The sequence below is a fragment of the Peromyscus leucopus genome, chromosome 8b, assembly GCF_004664715.2.
Source record: "Peromyscus leucopus breed LL Stock chromosome 8b, UCI_PerLeu_2.1, whole genome shotgun sequence".
Classification (NCBI taxonomy): Eukaryota; Metazoa; Chordata; class Mammalia; order Rodentia; family Cricetidae; genus Peromyscus; species Peromyscus leucopus.
Window position 1 is genome coordinate 70,067,296 of NC_051086.1, and position 18,288 is coordinate 70,085,583.

Genomic DNA, 18,288 nt, shown 5'->3' on the forward strand with positions numbered 1-18,288 from the left:
AATGAAAATATGTACCAATAATATTTTTAAGTAAAAACAGAAGGAAAGATTACCAAAGAAACTTGTATATTAGGCATTCAATGGTTCAGTTAAATATAAGGGAAATTAACATTTCATTTTAATAATCTTGTAGTATTTATGGGAACAATGTGGAGAGTCCAATTTGATTACTTCTTTAGTTGTCATTATAAAAATAAAAAAACCTGTACAACAAAAAACAAATTCCTTTTTATAGTTTCATTTCTCTGTATTCACATTTCACAACCTTTATCTATTTCACAATTCAAGTGCCTGAGAGGACATGGTCATTCTCTAGCTCCACTTAAACAAGTAACATACACTTACAATTAGTACTATGTACCCTTTTCTGGTTTTCTCAGTTATAAACCAAGTACAAGGAAAGTTCCATTCCTAGCCCCACCCACAGTGACTATGCATCTATCCAATTGCACTTTTGAAACAGCTAACGATATGAGCCACAAATTCTCCAACGCTGCAAGAAAACAAAGAGAAAAAAAGACTGCCATTTCTACCACCAGAGGTGTCAAGAATAGAGCAAACAAACCAAAGCTTTAAATCACAATACCCCAGATCACTGCTGCTCTGTATTTCTTCTTTCTAAGAAAGGGATTTAGGACTATTAGAGAAGAAAAGTTATAACCAGCCTGCAAAATGCTAATCTTTGACTCTAACATTTTAAGTACAAACATATTAAATAATTTTTTTTTTTTTTTTTTTTCCGAGACAGGATTTCTCTGTGTAGTTTTGGTGCCTGTCCTGGATCTTGCTCTGTAGATCAGGCTGGCCTCGAACTCACAGAGATCTGCCTGGCTCTGTCTCCTGAATGCTGGGATTAAAGGCATGTGCCATCACCGCCCAGGCATTAAATAATATTTACCTTCAAACAGTAACAGTAAATCTTTTTTTATCACATGGAAAGACCTCTTTATTATTTTATTAATTGTTTTGGTTTGTATGGAACTTGCTCTGTAGACCAGCCTGGTGTTGAATCCACAGAACTCTACCTGTCTCTGCCTCTGCTCTTCAGAAGAGTATAAATTAACAGTGTATGCCAGTATACCTGGCTGGAAAAGACTCTTCAAAAACAGCATTTAAAAAAAAAACAAAAAACAGCATTTAAGTATAACGATCCTGGAGAAAAATACTGTATTGTCTTAGAATCTTACGGAAGTTTAAGTAACCTGCCTTTTTGATTTTTTTTTTTTTTTTTTTTTAAAATGTGTCGATGCCCCACATGTGTTTCTGGTATCTATGGACTATAAAGTAGCACTGGGTTCTCTAGATAGGAGTTACTGGGAATTGAAGAACCTGGTCCTCTGCAAGAATGGCAAACACTCTTAACTGCTGAGCCATTTTTCCAGCCTCTAACCTGCTTTTTTTGTTTTTTAAAGATTTACTTTATTATTTTTAGTTATGTGTATGTGTGTGTTTCTGCATGTGAATGTGTGCAAGTGGCAGTCCAGAAGAGGGTGGACATCAGATCCCTGGAGCTGGAGCTACATACAGCCAGTTGTGAGTCACTTGATGAGGGTGCTGGGGACTGAACCTGGGTCCCCTGGAAGGGAACAAGTGATCTTAACTGATATCAGAGCCATTTCTATAGCCTCTACCTACCTTCTTCCTTTTTCTTTTTCTTTTTTCTTTTCTTTTCTTTCTTCTTCTTCTTCTTTTTTTTTCTTTTTGTTTGTTTGTTTTCAGACAGGGTTTCTCTGTGTAACAGTTCTGGCTGTCCTGGAACTCACTTTATAGACCAGGCTAGCCTCAAACTCACTGAACTCTGTCTGCCTCTGCCTCCCAAGTGCTGGGATTAAAGGTGTGCGCCACCACCGCCCGGCCCTAACCACTTCTTAACTATATTAAGATTATATGCTAAAATGATTATATGCTAAAACTTACTCTGAATTAATAGATCTTCTGATCTTCTTGGATTTGGTACTGTAATAGCTTCAAAGTCAGTATTAAAACCCCAGAGTAAGCTGGGCATAGTGATGCATGCCTTTAGTACCAGCACTCGGCAGACAGAGGCAGACACAAACACACACTTAAATATTAAGGGATGAAAAACTGCAACTAGAAATCTGAAAATCAAGCTTTTGTCCTTATTCATACTCACTTATATTATCTAGTATGATTTCATTAAACTAAATTTCACTCTGAAAAACTTGGTCACAATGGCATCTTTAAAAAACTTTAATTAAAAAAAATTGTTTTGTGCATAGTTGTTTTACTTGTATGCCACATTCATGCCTGATGTCCCCAGAGGTCAGAACAGGATGTCACATTCCCTGGCATCAGAGTTAACTGACAGTTGTGAGCCGTCATGTAGGTGCTAGGAATCTGAATCCAGGTCCTCTGGGAAAACAGTCAGTGCTTTTAAATAATCACTGAGCTGTCTCTTGAGACTCTGACAGCCTCTCCTTAATGAATAAAATAAGACTGTTATTTTTAATTTAGAATAAAATAAAATAAAATAGAATAAAAATAAGATTACAAGTGACACAAATACATACTGTGTGCTATGGTTGGCCATAGACCATATGCTGGAAACTTAATCCCCAATGCTAGAGTGTGGAGAGAAGGGATCTTTAAGAGGTGATCAGCTCATGCAGCCACTGCCCGTGAATGTGATCATCATAAAAGGGGGAGCTACACTCCCTCGCCACTCTTTTCTTATTAATATATATATTTTATTTTTTGAAATTAAAATATAATTACACCTTCCCTCTTCCAACCCTTCCTATGTTCCTTCCCTTGTTCTCTCTCGAATTCATGGCTTCTTTTTCATTAACTGTTTTACACACACTCTTGTGTATATTCCTAAGTATATAAATACAACCTGCTCAGTCCATATAGTATTACTTGTATGTATACAACTGCAGTGCTTGGTCCTTCCCACTCTTTTACCGTGTTATATACCTTAACATATTCTCATGCAATAAGGAGACCCTCATGTGCTATGGCCCATCTGTCTTGAACAACCCAGTCTCCAAATAAAGTCTTGTGTATAACTTACCCAGTCTGTGTTATTCTGCTGTAGCAGGAGAAAACAGGCTATAATAGTATTTCTACAGACGTTTATTTCAATTACACATATGTAGGCTACAGAATGAAAAGTACAATGTATTTTGGTATTGTAGGCTATAGCAAAAATGTACCTAAACCATCATTGATCGAACCTCAATAAGTCTATAGTGTGTTTCATGGCACTTCACTCAAATTATACCTTCAAGTATTATATAGAAATTGATGATTTTTTTTTATTTTCCCTGAAAATAAAATACACATGAAATACATATGGGGCCTGTGAGATAGCTCGGTTGATAAAGGCAATTATGGCCAAGAGACAACCTACATTTGATTCCCCAGAACCCAAATAGTGGAAGGAGAAAACCAAGTCATATAAATTGTCTTCTGATTTTCACATACAAGTTGTGGCATGCATGCATCTTTCCTGTCAATAAATACATACACACATGGATAAATAAATGTGGAAAACTACATGCGAAGGCGAATGTGGTGGTACACACTGAAATTCTGGTACTTAGTGAGACCCTGGTTTTTTTTTTTTTTTCAAAAAAAATCTGTTACCAAATTTACTTTGGTTCAAGAGTGGATAGCTCAAATACTTTCCAAACTCAAGTACAGGGGGTTGGGGGAAGGCTAGGTGGGTAAGAGTACTTACAGAACAAGCATAAAGACAAGAGTTTAAATCCCAGGCTGTAAAAAGCCAGGTGAAGCCATGCACATTTATAAGCCCTGTGCCATGGGAAAAGGCGGATCACTGGGGCTTGCTGTTTACCAGCCGAGCTCCCGATTCAGGGAGAGACTCTGCCCAAAGGAACAGGGCTGAGAGCGACAAAGCCAGGACATCTGATGCCCTGCTCTGGCCCCAACACATATACAGGGTGTGTGTGCACCTGTCCATCCATACACATGTATATACCACATACATACAAACAATTTTTTTGAGACAGGGTCTTCTATGTAGCTCTGGCTGTCTGGAATCTTATGTAGTCCACGCTGGCCTCGAAATCACAGAGATCTGCCTGCCTCTGCCTTCTGAGTGCCAGGATTAAACATGTGTGATACCATGCCTGGCTCACACAAAATGTCTTTTTAAAACTGAGGTACAACACACACACACCACCCAAACTGAAAACACACATTTTGGTGGATTTTATAAAAATACACCCGTGTTAACTTCCACTGAGGGACAGAACGCTGCTCCTACAAGTCACTCCTTTCGCCATATTCACCATCCTCCTTACCATCTGGTGCTACAGACTTGGCTTTCCCTCTTTTTGAGCTTTATAGAAACAGGATTATTGAAGTGTGTCCTCTTGCAGGTCTGGATTCTTTAGCTCAGTATTACATCTATTTGTTTCTTCCAAGCTGTCCATGTGGATTAACCAATTTACTGAAATTGGTATGTGCTATTCTATTGTATGGATAGACCACAGTTCATTCTCCTTTAGTATAACACTTGGGTTTTTGTCAGTTTGAGATAATTATGAATAACACACATGTTAAACAAATGTGAGTCCACAAGTACTATTATTATTATTTTAGACAGGGTCTTACTATATAACGCAAGCTTGTCTGGAACTCTTGGCCCTCAAGCATCATCTTCCCAAGTGTCTGGATTTCAGGCATGTGCTACCATGCCTGGCTTACTCTAACTTAATACTCTTTTTGTTTTGTTTTATTGTTTTTTTGAGCCAGGGTCTCACTATGTAACCTTGACTGTCCTACAACTCTCTACATAATGTAGACCCAGGCTGGCTTCAAACTCACAGAGATCCATTGGCCTCTGTCTCCTGACTAGAGGTGTGTGCCACCACGCCTGGCATAGGCCCAGATTTGGGTGTTTTAAATGTGGGCCTGAGAGGCTGGAGAGATGGCTCAGATGTTAGGAGAGCTTGCTCTCAGAGAACCAGAGTTCAGTTCCCTGAACCTATGTTAAACAGCTCACCACCTCCCATAACTTCAGCTCCAGGGGATCCAATACCTTCTATTGATTTCCATGACACCTGCATACATATATGCAAATACATATGCAAAATACATTAATAAAAATAGAATAAATCTTTAAAAAAAGTGAGGCTAGGAAGAGGGCTCAATTTGTACTTGCTGTGTTTCATTTTTTAAAGATTTGTACCTAAGAATTTTATTTTGGTTTGGAATGAAATTAAAATAGATTTTTTTTTTTAAGTTATCCAGCTCACCAGTCCTAAAGCAGTTTTGTTGTTGTTGTGTTTGTTACAAATAAGATTAGTATTAGTTCTCATATTCAAATTGGAATTAAAAAGAATCCAGGGCAGGGCGTGGTGGCATATGTCTTTAATCCCAGAGGCAGGCAGATCTCTGTAAGTTTAAGACTAGCCTGGTCTACAGACTGAGTTCCAGGACAGCCAAGGCTGTTACACAGAGAAACCCTGTCTCAAAAAACCAAACAGGATCTGCACACATACACACGAAGTGGTTGGGTATGGTAGGATATATAGCTGTAATCTTGGCCTTCCATAGAATGGAGTCAGGAGGATTGCAAGTTCAGGACACACTGGACTACACAGAGAAATCTTGCCTCAAAAACAACCAAGGCAACACATACCTATGAATCTTCTATGCCAATAAATAACAACAGCCAGTCAGTGGGGAAAAAGGAAAAGGTCACAATGTGTTCAGATGAGCTTAAAGTAAGTATTCAAAGCTATGAAAACTAAGTTACGAAACAGCCAGAGACAGGAAATTTAGACTGACAGAGTAAGGATATTCACCCTAGTAGTACACATCTCTAATCCCAGCACACATAAGGCAGAGGCAGGTGGGTCTATGGAAAACTGAGGTACAAGGACTAGTAAGTGAGGCTGGCATAGGCTACACAGCACATGAGCTTATACAGCAAGACCTTGCCTTAAGAAAACCAAAGGGTGTCGGGCGGTGGTGGCGCACGCCTTTAATCCCAGCACTGGGAGGCAGAGGCAGGCGGATCTCTGTGAGTTCGAGGCCAGCCTGGGCTACCAAGTGAGTTCCAGGAAAGGTGCAAAGCTACACAAGAGAAACCCTGTCTCGAAAAACCAAAAAAAAAAAAAAAAGAAAAAAAAAAAAAAAAAAAAAAAAAAAAGAAAAAAGAAAACCAAAGGGTAAGGTAATGAAACCCATTATTCTAGACAACTAAATATGTTAACCAAAACACATATAAAAAATATCAAAGACATGAGGATTTGACAAAGAAACTTGAAGTATAGCCACATACTCCCTAATGATGAAGGCATATCTTGAGAAATGCATAATTAGGCAATTCCATCATTATATAATACGAATACCACCAAGTAGGTTTTTTTTTTTTTTTTTTTTTTTTTTCCAGACAGGGTTTCTCTGTGTAGCTTTGCGCCTTTCCTGGAACTCGCTTTGGAGACCAGGCTGGTCTCGAAGTCACGGAGATCCACCTGCCTCTGCCTCCCCAGTGCTGGGATTAAAGGCATGCGCCACCACCGCCCAGCTTACCAAGTAGGTTTATATGATATCACCAGGTGATATAATCTTAACCTGTTGTATACATAGTCTGCCACAGATGGAAATGCCATTAAGTGGTACATGGCTGTACATTGCTGGATGTATGGTGTGTGTGTGTGTGTGTGTGAAGAATTTCACTGGTGCTGACTAACCATGCTCTGCCATTAAAGCACACTCTCCAGTCCAGTATCCCAACGTTTCGTATGTAGTGCTGGAGATCAAACGTAGGGCCTGCACATAGTGTTTCAGTTTAAAATCAGGACAGTTGTGTTTTTACATTCCAAGATGCAAAATAGGAAAAATGGAAAGAAAACTAATAAAAGAAATTCCTAATATGCCTAGCAAGAAAAACTTCCAGCTCTCTCCTGACAAATCAAATGTCCTGGCTGACGGAAAATCAACACAGCTTTGCCATAGGAAATGGGCACTGATGGTTACTCCACTGTCCTTCCCTCCACTGAATTCCATCTTGAGCCACACCTCCCTTGAGTGCAGGAGTGAAAGCATAGAGGGGCTTGAATTTTGAGCAGTGTGGTACTGATGTAAAATTCCATCAGTAAAAACACAGCCATACAGTCTGATAGTCCAAGTTTCAATCAAAGGGAACTTTCTAGAGGCATTTTACAAACAGTTTTTGAAATACAAAACCTGCAAAGAAGCCATTTGTGAATCAGTTAACAAAGGTAACCTAATGCTTACCTACTACCTATGTGTTCACATCTGTAAGCAGGTGCAGAGATGAAAAGAACAAAGCAAACACAAAACAAAACCACTCGTCTCCAATCTCCAAAGCAAACTAAGAAGAAAATCTCCAATATTACTTGCTGTGATTTCTTACTTACTGGGTTATATTAACCTCTTATTTTCATGTGAAAATCAGATGGTTTCAATTAGAATTGCTTCACCACTAAAACAAACAAAACTTAAAAAACTTAAACTTATCCTGAAAGTTAAGGATATGGCTAGAACACAATTTTAAACATCCACTATTCTCTCTCAGGAACAACTATTTCAAAATTTTCTAGAACATTCTCTCCTGTGTATACAATGTTATAGAAGAGCAAGCAGGAAAAAAAAAATTAGGAGATTGGATTTAGATTTAGTTTTTAGTTTTTATTCTATTTCTTAAATAAGGAAGTACGTGTGTGGGAGGTGATGGTGGGGGTGGTACAGAGGTGGCTCAGTGGTTAAAAGCACTTGCTGCTCTTCCAGAGGACCAGGGTTCAGTTCCCAGAACCCATGTTGAGCATGAGATTCACAACTGCCTGTAACTCCAATTCCAGAGGCTCCAACACTCTTCTGGCCTTCTCTAGCATCTGAACACATGTGTGCATACATATATACATAAGGAAGTCATAAGTCTGATTGAAGATAACAAGATTAAATTCAGAAATGAACATGGAAGTCACACATGGTGGTAAATGCTATAATCCTGGCAGAGGGCCAAAGAACCCAAGTGTCAGGAACAAGGCCAGGGCTAGTGAGATGGCTCCGAGGGGAGAGGTGTTGCTGCATGAACCTGATAACCCAAGCTCAATCCCAGAATCCCCCTGTGGAAGGAGAGCTGTCTTCTCACTGCCACACACATACTGTGGCAAACACGTGACCCAACCTCCATGAGTAAACAAAAGGAAACTAAACCAAAAAACACACTAAATAATAATAAAAAATAAGCACCCAAACCAAACCAAAACCCATAAAACTAGCACACAGAGAAGAAACAGACTCAGGAATACACCAGGGGCAGCCAGCCTTCCCAGTGGCTAATCATTCTGCAGCTTGCAGCAAGTCACAGCTATCTTTCCTGTGCCAAGGAATATAAGAAGAGTGGGAAAACCAAGAAAGAGTCCAATATGGGCATGAGAGTGGCTAAAGAACAACTCAGCATTAAGCAAAAGTTTCTTGAGACAACAAATAAAAGAAGCCATGAAAAATTCTAATAAAAACATGCTGTGTGGTCAAATGACAGTCACTAACATTAATTTTTTTAAGTTTAATTTTGCGTGTATGGGTGTTTTGCCTGCATGCACAATGTGCCAGGTGTCTCTGTTGGATCCCCTAGAACTGAAGTTACAGACAGCTGTGAGCTGCCATGTGGGTACTGAGAACTGAACTCAGTCCCTCTGGAAGAGCAGCCAGTGCTCTTAATTACTGAGTCATCTTCACAGGCCTCCACTAGACATTTTAAATGTTACCCTTTTTTTGCTGAATAAAATGCAGTAAGCTTTGGTACTCAAAATTAACAGTCCCAACAGTTGAAATATTCTATAACAGAATCTCATTAAGAGACGACTTAAGGGAGAGATGGCCCAGCGGTTAAGAATACTGGCTGCTTTTCCTCTGGCAGAAGATCTGGGTTCAATTTCCAGCACCCACATGGTGGCTCACAACCATCCCCGACTAGATCCAGGGATCTAGCACTATTCTAACCCCTACTCGAATGAGGTGCATACACAGGCAAACACTCATACACTTAAAAAAAAATCTTAAACAACAGCAGCAGCAATCCCTTAAGTGTTACTGGGTGTTCTTGGTAGTTTTCACAAGTCTCTAATGACAATGAGGCCCAAATGAGCATTTCTAAAATACTTCGCCAGTTTAACTCAATGCAAATGAGCAGGAGATCCTGAGAGGAGGAAGCTTTTCCTAGGAACTCCCAACACAACACAACCATAGTAGTTGCTGCAAAGCTTAATGCAAACCCTCTAGAGTCCCACGCTGACAAATTCTTTAACAGGCCCTGTGGTTACAGGGAAGCTGGTTTCACTCTGACTCATGCCTGCTCAAACAGTTTACTGGAAATGAAGGGGAGGGGGAATTTTCAGAGAAGTCATGTGATGGCCAGACAAACCACAACCAGCAAAAGGGTTCAACAGAGTCAAAAACACGTCCCAGCAACAACTGGCACCCAGTGTTCAAATGACATTAAATGCATATGAAAATAACCCTTGTTTAGTTTCAGATCATCTATACCATGAGCTCTTTCATAAATCTTCGTATGAAAAGGAACAGATACTTCACAGGGGGAAAACCAGCAGGCGTAGGCAACTGCAAACACTTCACAGGAAAATGTGCTCAACAGAACAGAACATAATGGAATGCTGAAGCACTTTGGGTGACTAAGTAACCATTATCAAACGCTTTCCCACAATCTCCAACTCAAATGATGAGACAAATATTCTGTCATCACCAACAGAAAGCCCAAAGAACCCTTCATTTACACCTTTTTCTTTGAAAGGAAAAATGTCTTTCCCTGTCTAAAATGAAAAGGCACTAGTCATGAGTGTTTGTCAAAACAAGGGATAAGTTCCAGGTTTAAGGTTGTGGCCCCCACCCCACCCAGCACCATACACACTAATAAACTAATGCAAGTAACTTGAAATTTCTGAAAGAATAAGATCTTACTGGGTAAAAAAGTTCTTTTAGTCTTAAATTTAATACAAACTAGTAAGGAAAAAGATACTACAATTTATACTTAATACAGCATTTAGTTTTAATACATAGAATAAGTGCAAATATCAGTCAAACATTGCCAGCTTAAAGAGAACATTCTCTTGAAATAAGACAAATCTAGAAACTATAAACTAGTCTTTAAAGAGACGCCCAAAATAAGCAGTTAGCGAGTCTGGGCTAGTGGCAAAGGCATCTAGTCCCAGTTGCTGGGTAGCCTGAGGTAGGAAGAGTGAGTGACAGCCTGGACAACTGAGGGGAGACACTGACCAAACCCAACCCAAGGAAACAAGAGGACTGGGAATGGAATTTAGTGGGGAGACATGTGCCTAACCTCAGGCGATACTCAATAAGAAGACAGCTAACTAGAAGGAACATGGAGGAAAACAAATAGCATTCTACTAAAAGGTGAAGTTAGACTTTTAAATTTCTGATTCTGATTGTAAGAATACAAAACAAAGCAGAATATTAAAACAAATACATGAAACAGCAAACTTTTACAAAGTCAGCAATTCAGTACTAACACTGTCTCCCCCCCCAAAAACAAAACAAAACAAGAAATCCCACAAATGGCAGGTCATTTGGACAGATGGTATTAGGCAATATGATAGATCTTATTCAAAACATATTCTTCCAAGTAAATATGTACAACATTCCTATGCTCTTTTGTCAACTATACACACAAGAATAACACAGCCAGCTTAGACTCGCTTTCTGTTGCCTCTGCAGTATCCAACAAGATCATCTTTGAACACATCAAGAAATGAGTTACCTCTGTTTCAAACCCTGCCTTGCACAGGCTAGGCAACTGCTCTACCACTGAGTACAGCCTTTATCCTCTACTATGTGTTAATCTCCTTGTCTTTGGTTATGGAGCTTATAGAATCAACAAATTACTGTAGGAGTTTTCATGTTTCTTCAATTTTAGTGATGGTGATTTTAACGAGGGCCCTGGAGCATGCTTAAGCACAGCTACAAAAGTTGTTTTATTCAATATGAAATAAAACGTCCAGGAGCTAGAGTGATGGATGGCTGAGTGGTAAAGAGCACTTGCTGCTCTTTCAGAGGACCAAGTTTGATTCTCAGCACTCATGTCAGATGGTTCACATCCACCTGGAGCTCTCAGCTTCAGTGGATTAGATGTCCTTTTCTGGCCTCTAGTGGTACCAACTTATGTACAGACACACTGCCATATATATGTGTATATGTGCATGTACACAGTCACACGTATGAACACACACATACTTAAAAATGAAAAGAAAACTATAAAAAATATTTTGAAAACTCTTACAGGGGCTGGAGAGCTGGCTCAGCAGTTAAGGGCTTAAGAGCACTTGTTACAAAGGACCCTAGTTTGATTCCCAGCATCCACATGGAGGCTAACCACCTCTTTGGGCACCAGGCATACATATGATGGACAGACATACATGCAGGAAAACACTTATACACACATTAAAAAAAAAAAGCCCTTATAGGCTGGGTATGGTGGAACATATCTTTAATTCTGGCACAGGTGGAAGGAGGCAGATCTCAAGGGATCAAAGACCTTGTATCAAAAAAACTAAAACCAATCAAACAAGAAAGCCTTACATTTTAGCTTGTTCCCTTATATGTGATTTTTAACCCTCAACCCTTGGGCTGTAAGACTCAAAGATGCAAAGCCAGGCACAGTGGTGTACACCTTTAACCCCAGCAGTCCAGAGGCGGGAGAGAACTATCTAATTACAAACTCCAGAGTTCTTTCTTTTCAAAGGAATTTAACACAGCTTAAACAGGTATTCTAGCAAACCAACAACACTGCTATTGGGTGGGAAGTGTAGCTCAATGGTAGAAGGGTTTTCTAGCATGTGTGAGGACCCAGGTTCCATCTAAGCATCAAACAAACAAAACAACAAAACCAAATCAATGCAGCATCTAAAAAACTGCTGAAGAGCCTTTGGAATGCTTTTGGATCAAGTAAAATGTTAGACAGTCTGATTTCACACTGTATATACACAATTTGAGCAAAAGCCAAATATTTCTGAATAGTCAAGTTCTTTTTTCTTTTGAAAATGGGACTCCCATTGCCCAGGCTGCCTCAAGCTTTAAGTTGTGGTGGATGACCTTGAATTTCTGAGTTCCTGCTTCCTCCTGTTGTGAGGAGACTGCAGGTGTGACCAGCAGGGGGATAATACTAAGTAAGCAAGCATGCTACCAACAGATTTCTGTTTCTATGCCTGAGTAGCAAAAGTTCATCAGCAGGTTATTGTTCAGAAAACTATTGTTCTGTGGATGGTGTGGGAAAATTTAGGGTGAAAATTAGTAAAGAGCAAAAGCCAATTAAGAAGCCCTTAGAGCCGGGCAGTGGTGATGCATGCCTTTAATCCCAGTGCAGAGGTAGGTGGATCTCTGTGAGTTCCAGGACAGCCAAGACTTTACAGAGAAACTCTTGTCTCACAAAACAAAACAAAACAAAACAAAACAAAACAAAACAAAACAAAACAAAACACACACACACACACACACACACACACACACACGCACAAGAATCCACTACAATGTTAACTAGGTATTGAGGCATGCTCAAATGAGTCATTCAACAGCGAAGGGGCATGGCGATGGGGAAATGCTGCAGAAGTAAACTCAGCCTCATAGGATGATTAGAGAGGGAAGAAGGCGAACCATTCATTTAAGTGCTTGAGATATTACTTTGTTATTAGTTTTCAAATTTTATTTGTTTAATTGTATGAGTTTTGCCTGCATGTATTTCTCTTTTTAAAAACCTATTTATGTCATGTGTATGTGCGTTTTGCCTAGGCGTATGTATATGCAACATCTGTGTGTCTGGTAAGTGAGGAGGCCAGAAGAGGGTGTTGGATCAAGAGGGAGTTACAGATGGTTGTGAGCCACTATGTGGGTATTGGGAATTGAGCTCAGATCCTTTGCAAGAGGCCAGAACTCTCAACTGCTGAGCCATCTCTCCGGCCCCACTGAGTTTATTTGTATTTTCTTAGTACTAGGGAATGACCCCAAAGATAAAGCAAACTTTAACTTGGGGCAACTATGAGGATGACAATAAGGTTACAGATAGGAGCTGGAGAGATGGCTCAGTGGTTAAAACACTGGTTACTCTTCCAGAGGATCTGAGTTCAATTCCCAGCTCCCACATGGCAGCTCACAATGTTTTGTGACTTTAGTTCCAGGGATCTTAGCCCTTTTCTGGTTTCTCTGGGGACCTGTCATCCATGTGGGACACAGACATATATGGAGGAGGCAAAATACCTATATAATAAAAATAATTACAAAACAAGTTACAGATGCCAGGAACAAAGGCTAAAAAGATGGTCATAAAGAGAACAATAAAATCGTGCATGAAATTGTTCACAAGCATGTGAAGAGCCATCTAGAATATAACTGGGGGTGTGTGTGGCACTGAATATAGATCTTGGTGCCACAGTAGCATCCCCCCCTAGACTTTTTATTTTGAGATGGGGTCTCACTAAGATGCTCAGGTTGACCTTAAACTTGTGGTTCGTTAGCCTCAACCTCCCCAGTACTAGCAGGGTTACAGACCGACACTACCAGCCTAGTTTAGAATTTAACTTTTGAAAATATTGGATGTTCAAGGCTACAAGAAGCTACACTTATTCATGCCTATCTCCCACAGATATAGAGTAAGAAAGAATAGGATAGAAAGCCAAGAGCAAGCGGAAGTCAGTTTAGTGGAAAAATACTGTCTAATCTCAATACAGCACTCACAAAATAAATGAGATAATTATAAGAAATGAAACATAAATCAACACATCATTATTCTTTCTCTCAAAACAGTTATTGCATGCAACCCAAACATTATTCAGAGGTAGAATTTAAGTAAATACGTAGCTTGAACACTGTTACTGAGCAACAATTTCAGTAAAATCTCCAAGTTCCCTTTAACCTACTTGGAGAGCACTTGGCAAAGCAGCCAGTGCCAAGGTTGTGTGTGTGTGTGTGTGTGTGTGTGTGTGTGTGTGATTTATTTAGACTTCCTGCTGATAACGTTATGCCACTGAAGTACTTTACCTTCAAGAATTAAAAACAATTTAAAAACAATTGAAACCATCTTTAAAGACTGTTTTACAGTTACTCATTTTACTTTATTGCTTTAATTATCGTTGATCCATGTTCCCGCTTACTGCTCCTATCAAACCAGAGGCTGTACATCTGTCTCTAGGAGCAAACTCCAATCCAATGTCAGAGAGGTTGTATAATCATTCTGGTGTGATCACCAAAGGACTTTTACTCCACTGACAAGAAGGCACTATGGAAGGCAGCATGACTTGAATATAGCATTTATATCGACTTAGCCAAAATGAGAAAAACTGAGATCACCTGGAAGCCAGGCTGGTGGAACAGGGCTGTAAATCCCAGCTACTCAGTAAAATGGGGCAGGAAGACAGCAAGTTCAAGGATTGCCAGGGCTACCCAGAAAGCTAAAGGCCAGTGTGGACAACTTAGTTTGACACTACTCAAAATAAAAAGCAAAGAAGAGGGCTGAGGGCACAGCTCAGTGATGGAGTAATCACCCAGCATGTGCAAGGCCCTAGGACTGACTGACTGTATTACAGAAAAGTAAGATAAAAATAGCAAATTCATTTGGAATAAGTGTCAGAAAAATAACTAGTTATGGAGAGAAATCAGGTCCCTACAGCTCATCATATGTAGAATTATTTTAATGCTTAAAGCTTTCATTTCACACTGTGTTTTTTGAGACAGGGTCTTGGTATTTAGCTCAGGTTGGTCTTGATTGGCTCCCCTGGAGCTGGAGTTACAGGCAGCTGGGAAATGATCTGGGGCCACTGGAGGAACAGAAACTGCCAGTAACTACTGAGCTGCCTCTCTAGCCCCCAGCTCTTCATCTCTTATAGCATTAAACCTACTGAAATTATTGCTAAATTGTGGTATGGTAAACACAGTGCTAATCCCTAGAGCCAGAAAACGGGCTTGGACTTTGGCTAGATGATCCATGGCCCTGTGATCTCGAGTGTGTTTCTTGACTCAAATCACGGACAGGCCAGGTGCAGCGGAATAATCCCAGCTACTAGAGAGAGAGCAGGAGGCTCACCGAAGCCCAGAATTTGGGTCCAATTTGGGTAATACACTCAGATTTTGTGTCTACTGAAAAAAAATAAAACAAATCTCTCATGCCTGACTTTTCCAACTTGGGCCCGGTAGAACGGCCCCCACAAAGAAGGGTGGCAAGAAGACGAAGAGCCATTCTGCCATCAATGAGGCAGTGACCCAAGAACACACAATCAATGTTCACAGAACGTGGAGTGGGCTTCATGAAGTCTCCCCCTTGTATGCTCAAAAAATCTGGAAATCTGCCATGAAGGAGATGGGAACTCCAGATGGGAACTCCAGATGTGCACATACTGATACCAGGCTCACGAAAGCCATTTGGGCCAAAGGAGCAAGGAATGTTCCATATCATATCCACGTACATTTGTCCAGAAAACATTATGAGGACAAGGACCTACACACTGGCATCTTACATGCCTGTTACCACATTCAAAAATCTACAGTCAATGTGGATGAGAACCAACCTGCTGAATCTCAACTGAAGTCTCAGAACTGCCAACAACAACAACAAACCAATAAAGAACCAGGGATAATGCCCTTTACTCCACAATATGGCAAGGGAATTCATTCAACTGTTTATTACGCAAGTTTTTATTGATCTTAGAAAATTAGTAAAAGCACAGTTATCATGTATGAGTTAATATTTTTCTTATTATTTTACTAAATTATTTCCTAGTTTTATGGCAACTGAGGTTAGCTATAACTGAGGTTCTGAGTAAACATCTCAAATACAATGTTCTACCCCCCCATCTCCCCGAGATAGGGTTTCTCTGTAGCTTTGGAGCTTGTCCTGGAACTCACTTTGTAGACCAGGCTGGCCTCGAACTCACAGAGATCCACCTGGCTCTGCCTCCCGAGTGCTGGGATTAAAGACGTTGCTACCTCTGCCTGGCTAAATACAATGTTCTTAAGAACACAAGGCTGGGGGTGTAGCTCAGTGATACAGCAGTGAACAATGCCCGGATCAGTCTTCAGCACAGCAAGAAGCAAACCCTGTAAGTGTGCAATTTCTGATTTAAAGGACATGAGATGCATATAGCTTGCTTTCTTCACTTTCAAGAGAAGCAAATATAAAGTTAGGGAGTAAGAAATGCATAGGTGCAGTGGAACAGGGTTACATGCCTTCCATGATCAAGTATAGGCAATGATTTTTTCCCTCCCATGTTCCTTCTGTTTGATGTTTTCTTTTGGAGACAAGATTATTGTCTTAAGTTCCTGTTTCCTTTATTTTGAAATTAGCAAAGTTCTCAATCTCGGCCATACAAGGTTTGTCAGACACAACCGTAGAGGGTGAGAGTAAAATCATGTTTGCAATTACTGCCCAAACCCCATAATCATCAGAAGTATTGTGTGCCATCTCACCTAATTTTCAAGGCTCAAAACAGATGAAGTCAAATTAGAAAAGATTCAATCAAAAGTAACAAAAATAATCAGGGCCATAGGAGAAGCATGAAAAGATTAGCACTCTCACAGTGGGTACATAAAGACTGACTGATCTGAGTCTTCAAGAACTCCAATTATAGCACAAGATAAAGCATGACTGCTCTCTCTTTCTTCATCATATTCCAGGTCTGAGGTTCTGAAATTGAGCTATTCAATGGCAATAAGCTTATGGAATGCATTATCTCCAAATAAAAAAATCGCCAAGAATGAGTCATAAAGTCTGCTGTTCTAGCCAATGTAGGGAGTGGTGTGGACAAGATCTTTGAAGATGAGGCACTCATTACACACCTGTGAACAGGATGGATGGGTGTTCTTGTTCAGAACCATTAACTATTAATCGGGTAATTGTGTTATTCAGCTAATCAGATAACTGACAAAGAAACAATTCCTACTTAAAAACAACCCCGAGATGGGGCGATAGTGCAGCTGGCAGAGCTGGCCAAGCACTTGCTACCATCATGGGGATCCCTAGCACGCCTGTGAAAGCTCAGTGAGGCGGCGGCGGCACATATTTGTAATCTCAGTGCTGGGGAGTTGGAGACAGATGGATCCTGGAGCTCACTGGCCAGCCACTCCGCCCTAGCTGGTGAGTTCCAGGACTAGAGACCCTCTCTTTGGCCAGTGAGATGGCTTGGTAGGTAAAGGTGCTTGCGAGCAAGCCTGACAACCTGAGTTTGAGCTCTTGGATCCACACAGTAGAAGGTAATCAAGTTGTTCTTTGATCTCCACATAGGCACAATGACAGGCATTATCCTCACCCCTGAATTAAATAAATAAAAACTTAGAACAGTATCACCCCTCTCAATACCAACGCCAGAGCTTGAAAATGCCTTCCATGATCAAGTATAGGCAATGATTTTTTTCCCTCCCATGTTTCTTCTGTTTGATGTTTTCTTTTGGAGACAAGATTATTGTCTTAAGTTCCTGTTTCCTTTATTTTGAAATTAGCAAAGTTCTCAATCTCGGCCATACAAGGTTTGTCAGACACAACCGTAGAGGGAGGGAGCCAAAGAGGTCACTTGGCACAGCGGTCACTGCCTTCATTTTCTTTTCATCTGTAGTGTTTTCTAAGGCCATCCTTAAAGACTTCACATTTACCAATGTTCTGAGGCATTTTCCTACGACTAAAACCACCTCTCCATAACACTGAGAAAAAGGTTGGCACACAGGTTGTATCAGGCAAAAAAAAAAAAAAAAAAAAAAAAAAAGGCAAAAAAACCCTTAGTCAATTACCAGGCTTACCTATGCCTGGATTTTGGGTTTTTACCGATCTGGCTTACCCTGTCACTACTAAGGATACTCTCTAGAACATTGAGAGGTAGAGGACGAATTTGAAGTGCTAAAGTAGAATGACACAAGCTGCTTACTCATTGGATACTTTCATAACTGTTTAAGAACATTACATGATGTTCACATTCTCTCAGCAACCATCTTAGCAGCTTTAAGCATTGAGTGTTTTCACATCAGGATGAAGTCACAAGGCTGTTTTCAAGGAGGAAATGGCCACTATAGAGCTAGCCAGAGTTGGTTGTAGTAGTTACTACACACCTGTAATCCTTCTGAGTTCAAGGTCATCTTAGGTTACAAAACTATACTTTATCTCAAAACTATATTTATCTCAAGAAATAAACAAAACCCAATAGTAACTTACAAAAAGAACGAACACACACACACACACACACACACAGATGTACACACATACACAGACAGACACACAAACTTTTTGAAGCAAAGAGGTGACATTTATCTGTTCCTGGG

General features: G+C 40.1%; 1 protein-coding gene and 1 pseudogene across 2 annotated transcripts in view; one reads left to right on the plus strand and one right to left on the minus strand.

Moving 5' to 3' along the window:
* Positions 1 to 18,288, minus strand: part of Vmp1 (vacuole membrane protein 1) — a 104,936-nt gene that overhangs the window by 34,348 nt on the left and 52,300 nt on the right. The gene's annotated exons all lie outside the window — the stretch shown is intronic.
* LOC114699224 lies at positions 15,170 to 15,569 on the plus strand (annotated as a pseudogene).